The following is a 15,181-nucleotide window of genomic DNA, read 5'->3' as shown; positions in this document are numbered from 1 at the left end:
AGTTTTCAGAGGGACTAATCTATCTAATCTGATGCTCATCTGCTGATGATGGATGGAGGCTAATGATTCGTTAAAAAAATGCTGCGCTTCTAGCTACTGCTGCCTAAAATGTAACACCATTAGACTGTGATTCTTTATGGAAAAGAAATAAAAAGAAAAAGATAGGATGTTTGCCCCTGGTTTATTTAAGGATGGTCATGTTGTACATTCCTGAACTTAGTAAAACATTTAAATACCATACTAAACAAACCATAAGTATAAACTGAATTCAGACAGGCAGCAGTGGTTTTAACCAAAATAATTCTTTTAATAAAAATACATTGCAATAAAATCTCGGAAATTAATTTATTTTCATCTGTTTCTGTGAATTTAAATCTCCACCAGGGGTTCTTTGGTATAACAAAATCTGACTGTTCACAATTTCTGCTCTTACTTGGCCCAGTTGAAGAGATGCACCCACCATTCAGCAGCAGTCAGGAGTCCCCACTCCTCAAGTGCAGCTTGAGACTGCTGCATCAAACCCGGAACCTGCTTCAGAAGCCGTGCCTATATCTGCCTCCGCATCCACAGCCCCCTTAGCCTGCTTGCCTCCGTTGCCAACTCAGCCTGTACCTCCTGCTTTAATGCAGCCTGCATTGCCCATTTCACCGCCTCCTGCTTCTCTTGTGATGCCTCAGCTACTCTCCCCTGTTACATCACAGCCAGAACCACATGTGCCTCAGTCAGTGCCCCCCACCAAACCGTTACAGCCTGAGCATGCCCCACCAGCAGGCACGTGCAGGGGGGGGCAGCAGGGGCTTGAGCACCTGCCCCTTTCCTGATGGGTGACCAAAGTGCCCTTTTGTTGAGGCAATCTTTTTTTTTTCGATGTGTGTGTGCAGGGCTGTGCAGAGACGTTTAAAGACGTTCAAAGTTAAAAAGGGGCACATTGAACCAGGTTGAATAACAACAACACACATTCAAGAATCTAATATGGGATTGCATCATACTATACGTTTGCTTTGCCTTGTTGCAAAGTAAAAGTAGCCTATGTTTTACCTGATGGGTACAATGTTGCTGTTGAGGGGTTCCTGCTGCTCCTGCTGCTGGGGGTCAGGGCTGTGCTGATGGTAAATGGTAAATGGCCTGTATTTATATAGCGCCTTACTAGTCCCTAAGGACCCCAAAGCGCTTTACATATCCAGTCATCCACCCATTCACACACACATTCACACACTGGTGATGGTAAGCTACATTGTAGCCACAGCCACCCTGCACTCAGAAAAATTATGGTTCTTAAATGGTTCTTCAGATGTCTTCATGGTTCTTTAAAGAACCATCAAAAAAGCGCCCCTCCGACAGCCAAACCCATCTGTTCTCTGATTGGATTGTTACATTTGTGATTGACATGACATTGACCAATCAGATGAAAGGAAGAAAAATAGGGTCAAAATCCGTACTTGTAACTTGCAGGGGTTTTTTTTCTAAGTCCACACACAAATCTTTTTTACGCACACACAAATCTTTTTTACACATACAAATCTTTCTTTTTTACGCACACACAAATCTTTTTTACAAGTACAAATCTTTTTTTACAAGTACAAAATATTTATGACCACATTTTGAGCCCATAGGGGTGAGTGAGTGATTCGCTTACGCTTACGTTTCAGCACAGGGGGGAGGGGGTGAGTAGCATAATGGGCTTGGATTTACAACATTATAAATGAAATGTGCTCTATTTGGAAGCAGCAGGTCTCCCTCCCCTTTCGACAGGTTGTGTGTGAGACTTTAAATCATCAAACTGTAAATTTTAAATTGTTATTGATCCCTTTACCCCGAGTCCTAAAGTGTATATTTATTTTCTTACTCTTCTTATATATATTGTTTGTTTACTTGCACTGCTGTAACTGGAGCCTCGTCGTCTCGTCTCTCTATATACTGGACTGTATGTAGCGGAGATGACAATAAAGTTTACTTTGACTTCAGCACCAAGCAGGCGCACTGAGGGCTCTCGCGCTCACTTTTCGTGTACAGAATTTCGAAAATACATCGGTGCAAATTATTAGTCTGTATCATAATGTCTGGTGTTTTCGTGTTTGTTGGTTTGTTTTTATTTTGTTTTATTTTGCGAGTTAATTATTATTAGATACTGCTCCAGCCAGCCAGAGAATCCCCCGCCGCCCCGCCCTCTCCTCCCAGCAGGCACACCTCGCAAAAGGGAGGGTGCCCTTACTCCCAGAAAATGGGCGATAGAAAACCGATGCCTATGCCATTCCCTGGCTGACGTCGGGGCAGCATGCGTACGAGCATTTTTTTTTTTTTTTGCCGATGCCCGTGATGCCGCCCCCCACCACGATGCCGCCCCGGGCAACCGCCCGTTTCGCCCGTATCTAAAACCGCTACTGCACTGAATTGTTGTAATCTGTAGACGTCCGGTTTGCCAATATATATACACAAGCCGGAAATTCATTTATGGTCTTAGGGTGCCATCTAGTGGCCATGAGGTTATGGCAGATTGTATAACATTACGCTGGAAACCCACAGTCAGGTTAACATATAGCCCGACGGGCGGGGCTGATAGATTTTGGTCGTCCGATGGAGAAATCGCTAGCTCCGGGACGTCAGGCTAGCGATTTTGCGAGCCCTGCCATGTGCTCAGCACGCAGAGGGAGAGTGGGAGTCTAAAGGAGCAGCAGCAAAGCATAGCAGTTGTAACACCGTTTTGTGTGATTAATTGTGTGTTAATGAACCTGTAAGTGTTATTCCCTTGAACAGATTCATTGGTATGATAATGGCTATAGTTGTTTGTGCATGTTAAAGTTATGCCTCAGCATATTAATACTATGTTTGTAGGATTATTTAATTATTTAGTACTCAGTTAATAGCAGTGGCCAGAATCTCCCATGATGATTACATCCAGCATTTAAAGGACTTTTCTATTGTTTATTGTTTAGTTTAGCTGTTGCTAGCTTGCCATTTTCTTGCCTCACTGCTAGTCACTTATAAGGCATGTGCCATTTAGCCAATTTATGGTCTGCAGTGACCTCTTGTGGACATTATATAACATTACTGTGTCGAGTAGATGATGTGATTGTTTTCTTAGTTATCTTCGACTCTATTAATTATAGAATTGCCTTCATCTCCGTGTCTTAATTGAATTGGACTGCACAGAGTTGCAGTCCAAAGAAGAGAGATCATCCAGACCAGGCTAATCCAAAACATGTCGGCCAAATGTATGATCAATTAAATTTTCATTAAAAAATAAATAAAAAACAAAACAGCAAAACATCTCAGTCACAAACAATTTGATATTTAAAGTCCATCAGGCATTTTCAGAAGAATCAGAGGCTACAGATTTAATTAATCCTCTCAAAGTGGTGTCTGTCCTGTATACTTTATTTAAGGTCTTCCTAAAACACCTAATTTTAAGTACATAAAAAAGGAATAGCAAGAACAAAAACAAGAACAAAAAACAAAACATGGAAAAGCAAAGACATGACAGAGAACACTTTGTGAGAAATGAGAATCTGAGTCATAACAAAATTTGTCTAACATCTCTGCAGCAAATCAAGTTCCTGTTCTTCTGGAGTCCTAGTTCGTCTTTTACTGTAATCACATGACATTTTTGTAACATGTTACTGTGGTAAGTAATTACAATAATTACATTACAGCTATAACTATGTCATTACTTGTGTTAATAAAATTTCTTCAGTTACCTGCACGCCAGGCAGACATAAAGAAAAAAAATCAAACAAATATATTTTTTTCCTGTGCACTTGCTCTATAGGGAACCAATTTCAGTTAATGTGCTGTGAAGAGGATGACGCTGGTACAGTGATACAGCTTTTCAGCAAAGGACATTTGGGCATTAATTGATTTTTATTGAACTAAAAGAAAGGAATGCAACATTAACATCTGTGAGAGTTATTAGCACAATGCTACTGCAGGAAACCTATTCAGTTTGCCAGTTGTCTTACTTGTGTATTAATTGTATAATAATCAAGTTTTATATCAATGCAGCCTGGACTGTCAGAGTAGGTATACTGCATGTTATTTAAAGCATACAAATTATAAATAGTTATAACAATGTAATGACAAAAGAACAAATAATAAACAGTTGTTACAGAAACTAATTCAAATCAAAATGATGAATACAATTCATTCACACAATTCAGAGAAATTTTTTGTCCTGGCAATCGGGATAAAGATTTAACATTCTCTGGATGCATTCAATTTGTTTCAAATGTTCAGTTTATTCAACCTTTAAAAAAAAACACCAGGTGGTTAATGTTCCTGTCAGCATTAAGACAGCCATTTGAGACAGCCGTACAGGCTATACAGTATTAAATAATAATACTACTAATAATAATAATTAATGGTGGTAAATAGTTTTCTAACAACATGGAAACCTACCCGTGTAATGCTTTAGCACAGTGGTTGTCAAACTTTTTCTGACATGCCCCACTGTACAAAGGAAAAATTAAATGAATGAAATTCAATAATTAAAAAAAGTTTAGTGTCCACATCAAGGAGTTTGTAATTAGTTAAGTAATTAATTACTCATTAACAAATCAAAAAGGTACAAGATGAATTTTAGTTCAAAGTCAGCATTAACCTCCTAAGACCCGAACTCTTCCACGTCATGCAGTTTTAATTTCTCTTTGATATTTGGGCTGATTGGGACCCGATGAATGTAAAAACAAAGAATTACCAGATATTTTTTTTAACCTGATTTTTATTTCTAAGAAAAATGAAAGCCACATATGAAGATATTTGTTTAAAATTTTGATAGAACAGTGGCAGTATAATGTCCTCATAAGTGGATATCAGGCCCTTGTAGAGCAAAAATGAGTATTTTGGTCTAAATAACCCAAAATGTGATGTCCACATATGTGGACGCCAGGTCCTAGGAGGTTAAAAGCCGACTTTCCAGAGAAATTAACTAGGCTTTACAAAAAAAAAAATAATTTTGTTTTTTTTTCCATGATGCTTCACGAGTGGGGCCATGTTCCACAGCTTGAGAACCACTGTTATCATGTACGGTGCATGGATATACTTTAAAAATGAAAACATTTTTAATGATCTTACTTTCTGAAAAGGTTTAAAACCATAAAGTGTCATGTCTTCATTTTTAGGTTTAAAGGAAAGAAAAAAAATCTGATGAATAATATATATGTATGTAGAGTTAAAATACACATGTAAGCGTTGCTAATGCTAACAAGGATGAAAAATTTATGTAACTAAATTTACAATATTCAGCAGTATGCAGGAAAAAGGCAAAGAATATCTTTACATCCATTACTAAATCTAAAAACAGATTTAGCAACAAGATCCAGACAAGATGAGTCAGCAGTTTCTATCCTAAAATATAAATAGTATAAAACAACACGCTGCTGTGGCCCCCTTCAAGCTTGTTTGTAAACAGCAGTTAAATATGTGAATTAACCTTTTACAAAAGTGAAGCAGCTTAATACAAAAACTTTAGGCAGTACCAGAATACACTTCTAAAAAGTATAAAAAGAGGTATTGTTTTGTAGCAATCATTAATAGCTGCAGTTTGCTTGACTATTTAAAACTGTAAAAAGTTTTATACTGAAACATTCACATAAGTACCATCATGACCAGTGAGACAATGGCAACTGTGAATCAACAACACTAGAACATTAAAAACAAAACAACTCCCCCCCCCCCCCCCCCCGAATTCAATGATAATAATTTAGAATAAGCACTTAACACTTGAAAACATGGAATATGATTAAAATTTTACTTTCAACTTGACATCACGCTAACATCCTCACACAATACGCCCACCTTCTGATCTATCACATAATATTTCAGTCTATGACAAATCTGGTGGGAAAAAAATCTAATCATAAAACAATGAATGTTTGTTAATTAGCAATAAATTTCATAAATCCATGTATGAAGTGTGACTTTATAGACTGGTCACTGCTCTCTACCTACAGCAGCTGGAGTTACAAATCGTTAACAAAGCTTGTTTTGCCTGAGCGGACATTTTAGAAAACCTTTCTCATTATGTATGATACTCAACAAAGTACACTGCTCAAAAAGGAACACTTGATTATCACCGTATATCACAAACCAGTTTTAGCACCTGATCCACGTAACACTGGACCACTATGGCCCGTCCAGCAGGTGATGGGTTCACTGGAGTAACTGGGGTCAGCCAGGACCCATGAATAATGGGTGTTTCCAAAAATAGCTCCTTGACCATGTTTGGCCTTATGAAGGGGCACTGGTAACCAAGATTTTGTCAAGTAACTTCTCATCATCGAACTCTTTTGAATCACACTTGGTCTGGCCCTTTACCCATGAACAAATTGTCTTGGGAGACCCTACCAGGGACAAACTGTCCCCGACAACACAGCTCCTGGGATCAGAAAGGCACGCAAACCCCTTTACCGCGATAAGGTGGTGATTCATGAAGGGGGATGTAGGGAATACTTCTTTCCTACACCTTGACAAATCTTTGCTTTTACTTCTGTATCAATTGGTTACTCTTGCTGATCAGTCGCTGTTTTTTATTATTCCTCACACTGCACATTATGACAAAGAGCGAAAATAGGAAGATAACATCGAACTAATAACTTATTACGTGTGTGAATACTATAAAATCATAAATAGCTTGTTTAATTTTCTCAAACTTTTCTTTCCTGCTGAAGCAGACTTTTAAACTGCAGTGTGTTGAGTACCACCACAGAATTTCCAGCATTTTAGTGTGTATGCTTTGGTGTTCTGTTCTAGTTTCACATTAAACATTGACCAGCATGTAATCTAAGTTAATACAGTCATTAAGATTAATGATTAATGAGAGAAATGTGACCTTTGTAACTATACTCTCCTGTAAAATGCTATAACGTACTGCTTTTTACAGTTAAATTAAAAAATTTCAAGGGTGAAGACCTTTGATTTTCTTCAAATTAATTAAAAAAACAAAACGAAACAACCAATAATTCAACACAGTAACAAAACCTCACTATGATTTTTTAAAATACGTTTTTTTTTCTTTCAAATTTCTTTGTATGTTGCTTTATGTTAGATTTCCAAGCAAAACATCTGCCGTGCACTAACAAGGGTGGGGCTCTATTTTTCAAGTGTTATGTACTATATGGTAATCAGACGGTGTGCTTCACTTGACTGTTTGTGCCGTCTGAACCTATTATCTGTGTGAGGCTCTGTGGTGTACTGATAACACTGATAACACTGTTTTAAACAGAAGCCCTGTGGGTTGAAATCCTCAGTAGCTTAACGGCTTGTGTTATCAGGAGATATAAATGTCACAGAAAAACTGCCATTCATATTAGCCAGAGCTGGTATGTCAAGGTAGAACCTAAATGCCATGGCAGTACAAGAAAAAGCAATAAAGAAACTTCATTAAAAACTAAGACATGATAAACAAAAGTGGGGCAGAGAGATAAACGGACACCAAGTACCTCCACCTGTTCTTCATCTGTTCATTTAGTAGCTGACTCTAGAATGACATGTTGGTCGAGCATTCAGCCCAGATATTGCTCATCCTTTGCTTCCACAGCTGTCACAGAGATTACTGAAGTAAACAATATAAGAGAATTTGTTTAAAACGGCATGTAATTTCATCTGAACATGCAAAGACTTTCAGTGTATCTGCATATTTTAAAAAAAAAACTCCTACAATACTCAATGCACACATTAATAATTAAAAAGATTTACTTTTGAAGAAGGGCAGATTTAATAAAATTACTTGTACAAAACTAAAACTACAAATATATCTGCAATAACTGCATAACATAATTTTACATTCAAGTAAATAGCGCCAAAATATTTGGAAAGAGAAATTTAATTTTGACTGGAACAAAAATGAAATGAAAACAACAATGGCACATTTCAATGAATTAACTGTTACTGACCTCCATCTGATGTTGTTCTTGTTGCGCTGCACTGTTACCAGCTGGTTCATTTGTTGGGACACGCTGCCAAAAAAGTGTAAACCTACGCCTGGAATTTTTGGGACAATAATTCAAAATGTTCAGTTTCCCCTCCAACACCACCACAATAGATTTGAAATAAAACAAACAAGTGCATGAATAACCCGACGTTAAAAGACAGATACCCAAATATGCAAAACAAAGACAAATGGCAAACGAGGAGCTTGTCCGAAGAAGTGCATCATGTATTGTCTGGAAACACTTTTGATTTTAGAGCGATGCAGTAATTTAGGTGCATCACCTGAGACAGTACAATACAACTTTTTTTAATAAAAAAAAAAAAACATCACTCAATACTCATTAAATAATCATATTCTCCATATTGATTGAAATCATTGAGATTAACATTTTATGAGACTAAATTCACTGTGTTTTAAAGAGGATATGTACTTCTCAGATTATCCTTTTTTATGTTTCCATCCTTTTCCTTTCTACTATTTTGGTACCAGATTTACTTAGTTTCATCTGTGGAAAAAACATTGTTCACAAACTAGTCTTCCGTTTCCCTCTCGCTAAATGAAATCTAGCCTAAAATGTCTATTGTAACACGCTAACTAGTACACTTTTTTTGCCCCACAGAAAGTATCAAAATTGCCAATTAGGCCATTCCTATATAAATAAAGACATATACTCTACTATACTTCAGTTTGGACAGTAGGTCCACATGCTTTAAAGCCAGGTCTACTAAATATTATTCTACATATTGGATACATGCAAGTTAATGTATGAAGTACCTTTGATCTTCATGTGTATAAAAGTACCATACTGCAGCCCCAACGATGCTCAGGAAAAAAACACATATAAAAACACCAAGTAAGGCCCATGCAGCAGAGCACGATCCTGCAGGGACACAAGAATGAAGAATATAATGAGGATTACATTATCTGGCATTTATGTTTTATGTTTCATATATTGAAATGACTCAGACAATACTTAAACATATACCATACACAAATCAAACATGTAGCTCGTGTAGGTTGAGGGCAGGTTAACAATGATCACTTCTGGTACTGTTGGTCAAAAATGTTCTGGCAAAAACTTTTCTAGTCTTGGGTGAAGATAAAGGAAGAGAAGATGGGAAAGGTGTGAGAAAGCTGTCTGATACAGTTCGGGAAAAGAAATGAACTGTCTCTAATTTTTATGGTAGTTTCATTTTAATGGTAAGAGACAAAATATCAACCTGAAGTCCAGAACAAATAGCCAGAATTCTGGTTTCAACGGCCTGAACTGAAGAAACCACAGAATTGGTTCCTTCTTTTCCAACTCTGCACCATGGGAAAGACCAAAGAGCTATCAAAGGACATCATGGACAAGACTGTAGATCTGCTGTAATGGATTACAAGGCTATCAGCAAGTAGTTCAGTGAGAAGGTGACAACTGCTGGTGTGAATATTTGGAAAAGGAAGAACTATAAAATGACCATCAATTGCCCTCAGCCTGGAGCATGACAGTAAGTAAGATGAGAGATGAGCAGCAGTATGGCTTCATGCCAAAGAGCACTACAGATGTTTTCTTTCAGAGTGTTGATGGAGAAGTACAGAAAAGGCCAGCAGGAGTTTCATTGGGTCTTTATGGATCTAAAGAAAGGATATGTTAGGGACCCAAGAAAGAAACTTATACTGCATGAGGAAGTCAGGAGTGGCAGAGAAGCATGTGAAGGTGTTGCAGAACATGTATGAGGACAGTGAGACAGTGAGATATGCGACAGAGATGACAGATGGGTTTAGGGTGGTTGTGGGAATACATCAGGGATCAGCTCTGAGCCCCTTTTTGTTTCCAATGGTAATGGATATTCTGACAGATGAGGTCAGACAGGAGTCTTTTTGGACTGTGATCATTGCAGACAACAGTGTGATCTGTACTAAGTGACGCAGGGGAGGAGTTGGAAGTCAACTCGAAGAGATGGAGGTACGGACTGAAGAGAAGATATGAAAGCCAGTAGAAGCAAGAAAGAATATGTGATGTGTGTAAATGAGAAGAAGACAGGTGTAACACTGAAGCTGTAAAAACTAGCATCAAAAGCAACAGACAATGCACAAAAGAAGTGAAGAAGAGAGTGCAGGCTGTGTGGAGTGGGTGGATAAACATATTGGGGTGATTTGTGACAGAAGGACAGCAGCAAGGGTGAAAGGTAAGGTTTACGAGATGATACCGCTATGATACTGCTATATGGTTTCCAAATAGTGGCACTGAAAAAAAAAATACAGGATGTTGAGCTGAAGATGCTCAGATTTTCATCAGGAGTGAACAGGATAGACAGGACTAGAAATTAGTAAATCAGAGGGAAAGCTAAGGTTGAAGACAAAATTAGAGAGACTAAGATGTTTGGGTGTGTGCAGAGGAGGGAGAGTGAATATTTTAGATGTTGAATATTTAGCTCCCAGGCAGAAGAAAAAGAGAAACACTGACGTTTCATGAATGTAATAAAAGAGGACATGGAGGTTAGCATGAAAGATGAGAATGCATAAAGCAAATTTGGACAGGACACGGGACTCGGGGGAAGTCAAGGGGAGGCGGCGTGTGTTTAATGGTGAACAACAACTGGTGCAACAGTGCGAACGTTGTTCCTCTCACACGCTCCTGCACACCAAATCTGGAACTACTGTCCATCATGTGTCGTCCTTTTTATCTACCTCGGGAATTTACATCGGCCATTGTAAGTGCCGTTTATATTCCACCACAAGCGGACACGGTCACCGCCTTATGCGAGCTGCATGAGGCACTCACACAGCACCAGACACAACACCGGGACGCTGCGCTTATTGTGACGGGGGACTTTAATAGCGCCAACCTCAAACGCGCAGCGCCGAACTTTTATCAACACATCACCTGCCCCACCAGGGGTGAAAGGACACTGGACCACTGCTACACTACGGTCAAGGACGGCTACAAGGCACAATCCCGCCCTCCGTTTGGCAAATCTGATCACGCCGCCATCTTCCTCATGCCAAAATACAAACAAAGGCTGAAACAGGAAGTTCCAGTTCAGAGGAAGGTCGCGCGCTGGACGGATCAATCGGTGGCCGCGTTACAGGACGCACTCGATGACGCAGACTGGGGCATGTTCAGAAACAGCTCAGACGATGACGTCAACGTGTTTACGGAAGCGGTTGTGGGATTCATCGGGAAACTAGCGGATGATACCGTGGAGACAAAGACTATCACAACGTTTCCCAACCAGAAGCCGTGGGTGGATAAAACCATCCGCAACGCTCTGAGATCCCGCACCGCTGCCTACAACACGGGACTCACAACGGGGGACATGGACCCGTACAAAGCCGCGTCATATAACGTGCGGAGGGCGGTGAAAGAGGCGAAGCAGCGCTACGGGAGGAAACTAGAGTCACAACTCCAACAGAGTGACTCTAGGAGCCTGTGGCGGGGACTAAGGACAATAACGGACTATAAAGCACCAACAACCGGTATGACGAACGCGGCCGTGACTCTGGCAGACGAGCTGAACACTTTCTATGCTCGCTTCGAGGCTGCAGCTAAGGTCTCCAACAATGCTAGTGTTAACGGCGGTAACGGCTGCAGACAGGAAGATACTGCCAGCACCGGAAACGTGCTCGTCATCTCCGAGCATGAAGTAAGGAGAGCCTTCAAAAGAGTGAACACCAGGAAAGCAGCAGGACCAGACGGCATCCCAGGTCGTATCCTAAGAGACTGCGCATACCAGCTAGCTCCTGTGTTCACTGAGATATTCAACATCTCTTTATCTCAGTCGGTGATCCCCACATGCTTCAAAGAGTCCATCATTGTTCCTGTCCCGAAGAAACCCCACCCTGCTTCTCTCAATGACTATTGCCCTGTAGCCCTCACCTCAGTAGTGATGAAGTGCTTTGAACGCCTGGTCAGAGACTTCATCATTTCTTCACTACCAGACACACTGGACCCACTACAGTTCGCTTACCGTCCAAATCGTTCCACAGACGATGCCATCTCTCATCTCCTCCACACATCACTCACTCACTTGGACACTAGAAGGGGGAATTATGTTAAAATGCTCTTCATAGACTACAGCTCTGCATTTAACACCATAATTCCCTCCACACTCACCACCAAGCTGGAGCATCTGGGACTCAGCTCATCTATGTGTCAGTGGATCTCCAACTTCCTAACTGGCAGACCACAGGCAGTAAGGATGGGCGGACATGTCTCAGCCTCCACCACTCTCAGCACTGGAGCCCCCCAGGGGTGTGTTCTGAGCCCCCTGCTGTACTCTTTGTACACATATGACTGTGTGGCCACTACCAGCTCCACCACCATCATCAAGTTTGCTGACGACACCGTCGTGGTGGGCCTGATCTCTGATAACAACGAGACGGCCTACCTGAAGGAGATTAAGAATCTGGAGAACTGGTGCCAGAGGAACAACCTCCTTCTAAACGTCAGTAAGACAAAGGAGCTGATAGTGGACTTCAGCACTAAGCAGGAGAGGAACTACCAGACCCCCGTCATCAACGAGTGCCCAGTGGAGAGAGTGGACAGCTTCAAATACCTCGGAGTTCACATCACGCAGGACCTGTCATGGTCCTGTCACATCAACACCGCGGTGAAAAAGGCCCGACAGCGTCTCTACCACCTCAGACGCTTGAGAGACTTCCAACTGCCCTCCAAGGTGCTCAGGAACTTTTACTCGTGCACCATAGAGAGCATCCTGGCGGGAAACATCTTAACCTGGTTCGGGAACAGCACCATGCAGGACAGACGAGCTCTACAGAGGGTTGTGCGGTCAGCTGAGCGCACCATCCGCTCCGAGCTCCCTGACCTGCACTCAATCTACAGCAGGCGGTGCTGGACCAAGGCCAGGAAGATCGTGAAGGACCTCAGCCATCCCAACAACAGACTGTTCTCTCTGCTGAGGTCAGGAAAGCGATTCCGCTCCCTGAAGACCAACACAGAGAGACTGAGGAGGAGCTTCTTCCCGCAGGCGATACGGTTTCTCAATCACACCACCACACAGTACTGACCCACACATATGGTTCTTACACACACACTGGACATTCTGGACATTGTTTTTGCACAACACTGGTCACTATATTCTTCATTTCCGGTTAATACTTGTACAGCTGCTGTTATTGTGTATATATTTATTTAGATTTAGATTTCTTCATACATTCTTATATAGTTCTATATTGTGTATTTTGTTGTACAGTTATTTTATTTTCAACTTTAATTTATATATTTTATCTTATTCTTTCCCAGTTAAATTTACCCTTCATTCTAATTTGTGTTGTACAGTTATTTCATTTTTAACCTTAATTTATATTTTATTCCTTCCTAGTTAAATTTACCCTTTTTAATTTTTCATATTTATTTCCTATCTTATTCATAGCCTTTTCCTTTTTTGTTTTCTTTAGGTCACGAGCAGTTGTCCAAGCATTTCACTACATATCGTACTGTGTATGACTGTGTACGTGACAAATAAAATTTGAATTTGATTTGATTTGATTTGATTTAAATGGTCTGAAAAAAATAAGCAAAATTCTTGAGCCAACCCTCATTTCCTTATAGTTTATTTTTAAGGAGCCAGACTTTATTTCTTTCTTTAAAGTATTTCTTCTTAGCTTCTCTAAGGAGGGCAGCCGAAAGAAGACTACATGCACCCACTGCACATTCAAAATCTCTCAGACTAACACAGTCTGAGGCATAAGAAACTTATATGGCCATGAACAGAATACAGTGGAACCCCGATTTACGAAATTAATTCGTTCCTGGGGGTCTTACGTAAGTCAAAATTTTCGTAAGTCGAAGCACCTTTTTCCATCGCCTTTTGAGTGAGGCGATGCTGGCTGAAGACAAAGTTCCTAGTGGAGGAGGAGGTGGCAGAGGTTGAAGAAAGCATACGTATGCATGCATACATACATACGTGTACATGTACATAACATTATGGAATTTAATTAAATTTTTTACAATTTTCTATTTTATCTATTTCGTTAAGTGGGCATTTTGCCACGGGCAGAAATATTGCCGTTACTTGAATTTTTCATTAAATGGGGTCTTCGTAAGCTGGGGTTCCACTGTATATTTAATTTAAGACATGCTTTAAGTTTTAAATTGTAGAACTGACTTGAGTAATATGTACTGCACTGAGTGGAGCATTAGTCATCCATTTACTTGTCTGTTTTATGCTGGCTCTAAGGTAAGTTTCATGTTCATAGTTTGGCCTCATAGTTTTCAGTTCATAGCTTTCACAGTTCATAGCATTCATAGTTACCTGCTTTGTAATTTAACTAGGCACTGTATATAAAATACTGTGTTCACATTTGAGTCCACACCCACAGCCTGGCCCTCTCGGCCGTAACAAAGGCAATCATTTCTTTAAGCCATTTGCTTACAAATGATTCCTAACCTCTAATTTGGATGTGGGTGGAGTGCCTACAGAAGTCCATCATTTTACTCTCATAGTAGATATTTAAGTTTCTATTTATTTCTTTTGAAAGAAGTCCACAGAACATGAAACAGAACAAGATCAGAATGAAACGACATCCACAAAAGCTAAAATCCCCCAAAATCAGGAACCAATTCAAAAAGATTTGGACAAACTGCACAGCTAAAACCAAGCTGACCTCACCTGATGCCACATGCACATAGAGCTGACCACGTTTACTTCCATATGTGTTAGATGCTTCACACTGATAAAGGCCATTTATATCAGAGGTCAGGCTCAGCAGTTGTAGCTTTGCACCGTCTATTTTGACAGAAGACTCCAGCAAAGACTGGCCAGATCTGAAAAACATGAACGAGACCTGAACGTGAAATGTACAGAGAGGGCAGAAAAAAGTGAGTTGTGCTAAAAGCTAAACATGTATGTTTTATAAATTATGGTCGAGGAGGACATTGAGTGGATGGATGCAGGTGAGACTTGGAAGTAACCCTCATGTCTCTTTGAAACTGCTTTGCATGACATGTGCTTCTTATCACCAAGCACGTGTCATGTGCTTGGTGATAACATTATTTCCTGGGGGTTGGCTGTAGCTCAGGAGGTAGAGAAGGTCATCTACTGAATGGAAGGTTGATGACTTGATCCCTGACTCCCCCAGTCTGAGTGCCAGATATCCTTGGGCAAGATACTGACCAGATACTAACAAGTTGCATCCATTGGTGTGTAAATGTTAACTAATGAGCACTTAAAAAGCATAGAAGAAAGTGCTTATGTGAAAGAGTGAGTATAAAGCGCTTTGAATGCTCCTACCTTTGAAGGCTACCTAGAA

The 15,181-nt window shown here is 40.3% G+C and overlaps 1 protein-coding gene and 1 long non-coding RNA gene across 2 annotated transcripts in view; both read right to left on the bottom strand.

The window, feature by feature from the left end:
- LOC146690726 (nectin-4-like) overlaps positions 1–15,181 on the bottom strand; it is a 70,266-nt gene that overhangs the window by 51,856 nt on the left and 3,229 nt on the right. The window lies entirely within an intron of this gene.
- On the bottom strand, positions 3,358–15,118 carry LOC146690727 (uncharacterized). The gene is made up of 4 exons (XR_014915475.1): positions 14,542–15,118; positions 8,699–8,804; positions 7,887–7,974; positions 3,358–7,546 (listed from the first exon to the last, which is right to left on the bottom strand). It is a non-coding gene; the product is annotated as an uncharacterized LOC146690727 (long non-coding RNA).

Source organism: Copadichromis virginalis, linkage group LG16 (genome assembly GCF_057382275.1).
Source record: "Copadichromis virginalis isolate Kocher_CV1m ecotype Utaka linkage group LG16, C_Virginalis_male_GT1.1, whole genome shotgun sequence".
Classification (NCBI taxonomy): domain Eukaryota; kingdom Metazoa; phylum Chordata; class Actinopteri; order Cichliformes; family Cichlidae; genus Copadichromis; species Copadichromis virginalis.
This window is presented reverse-complemented; position numbering and strand designations above follow the sequence as displayed.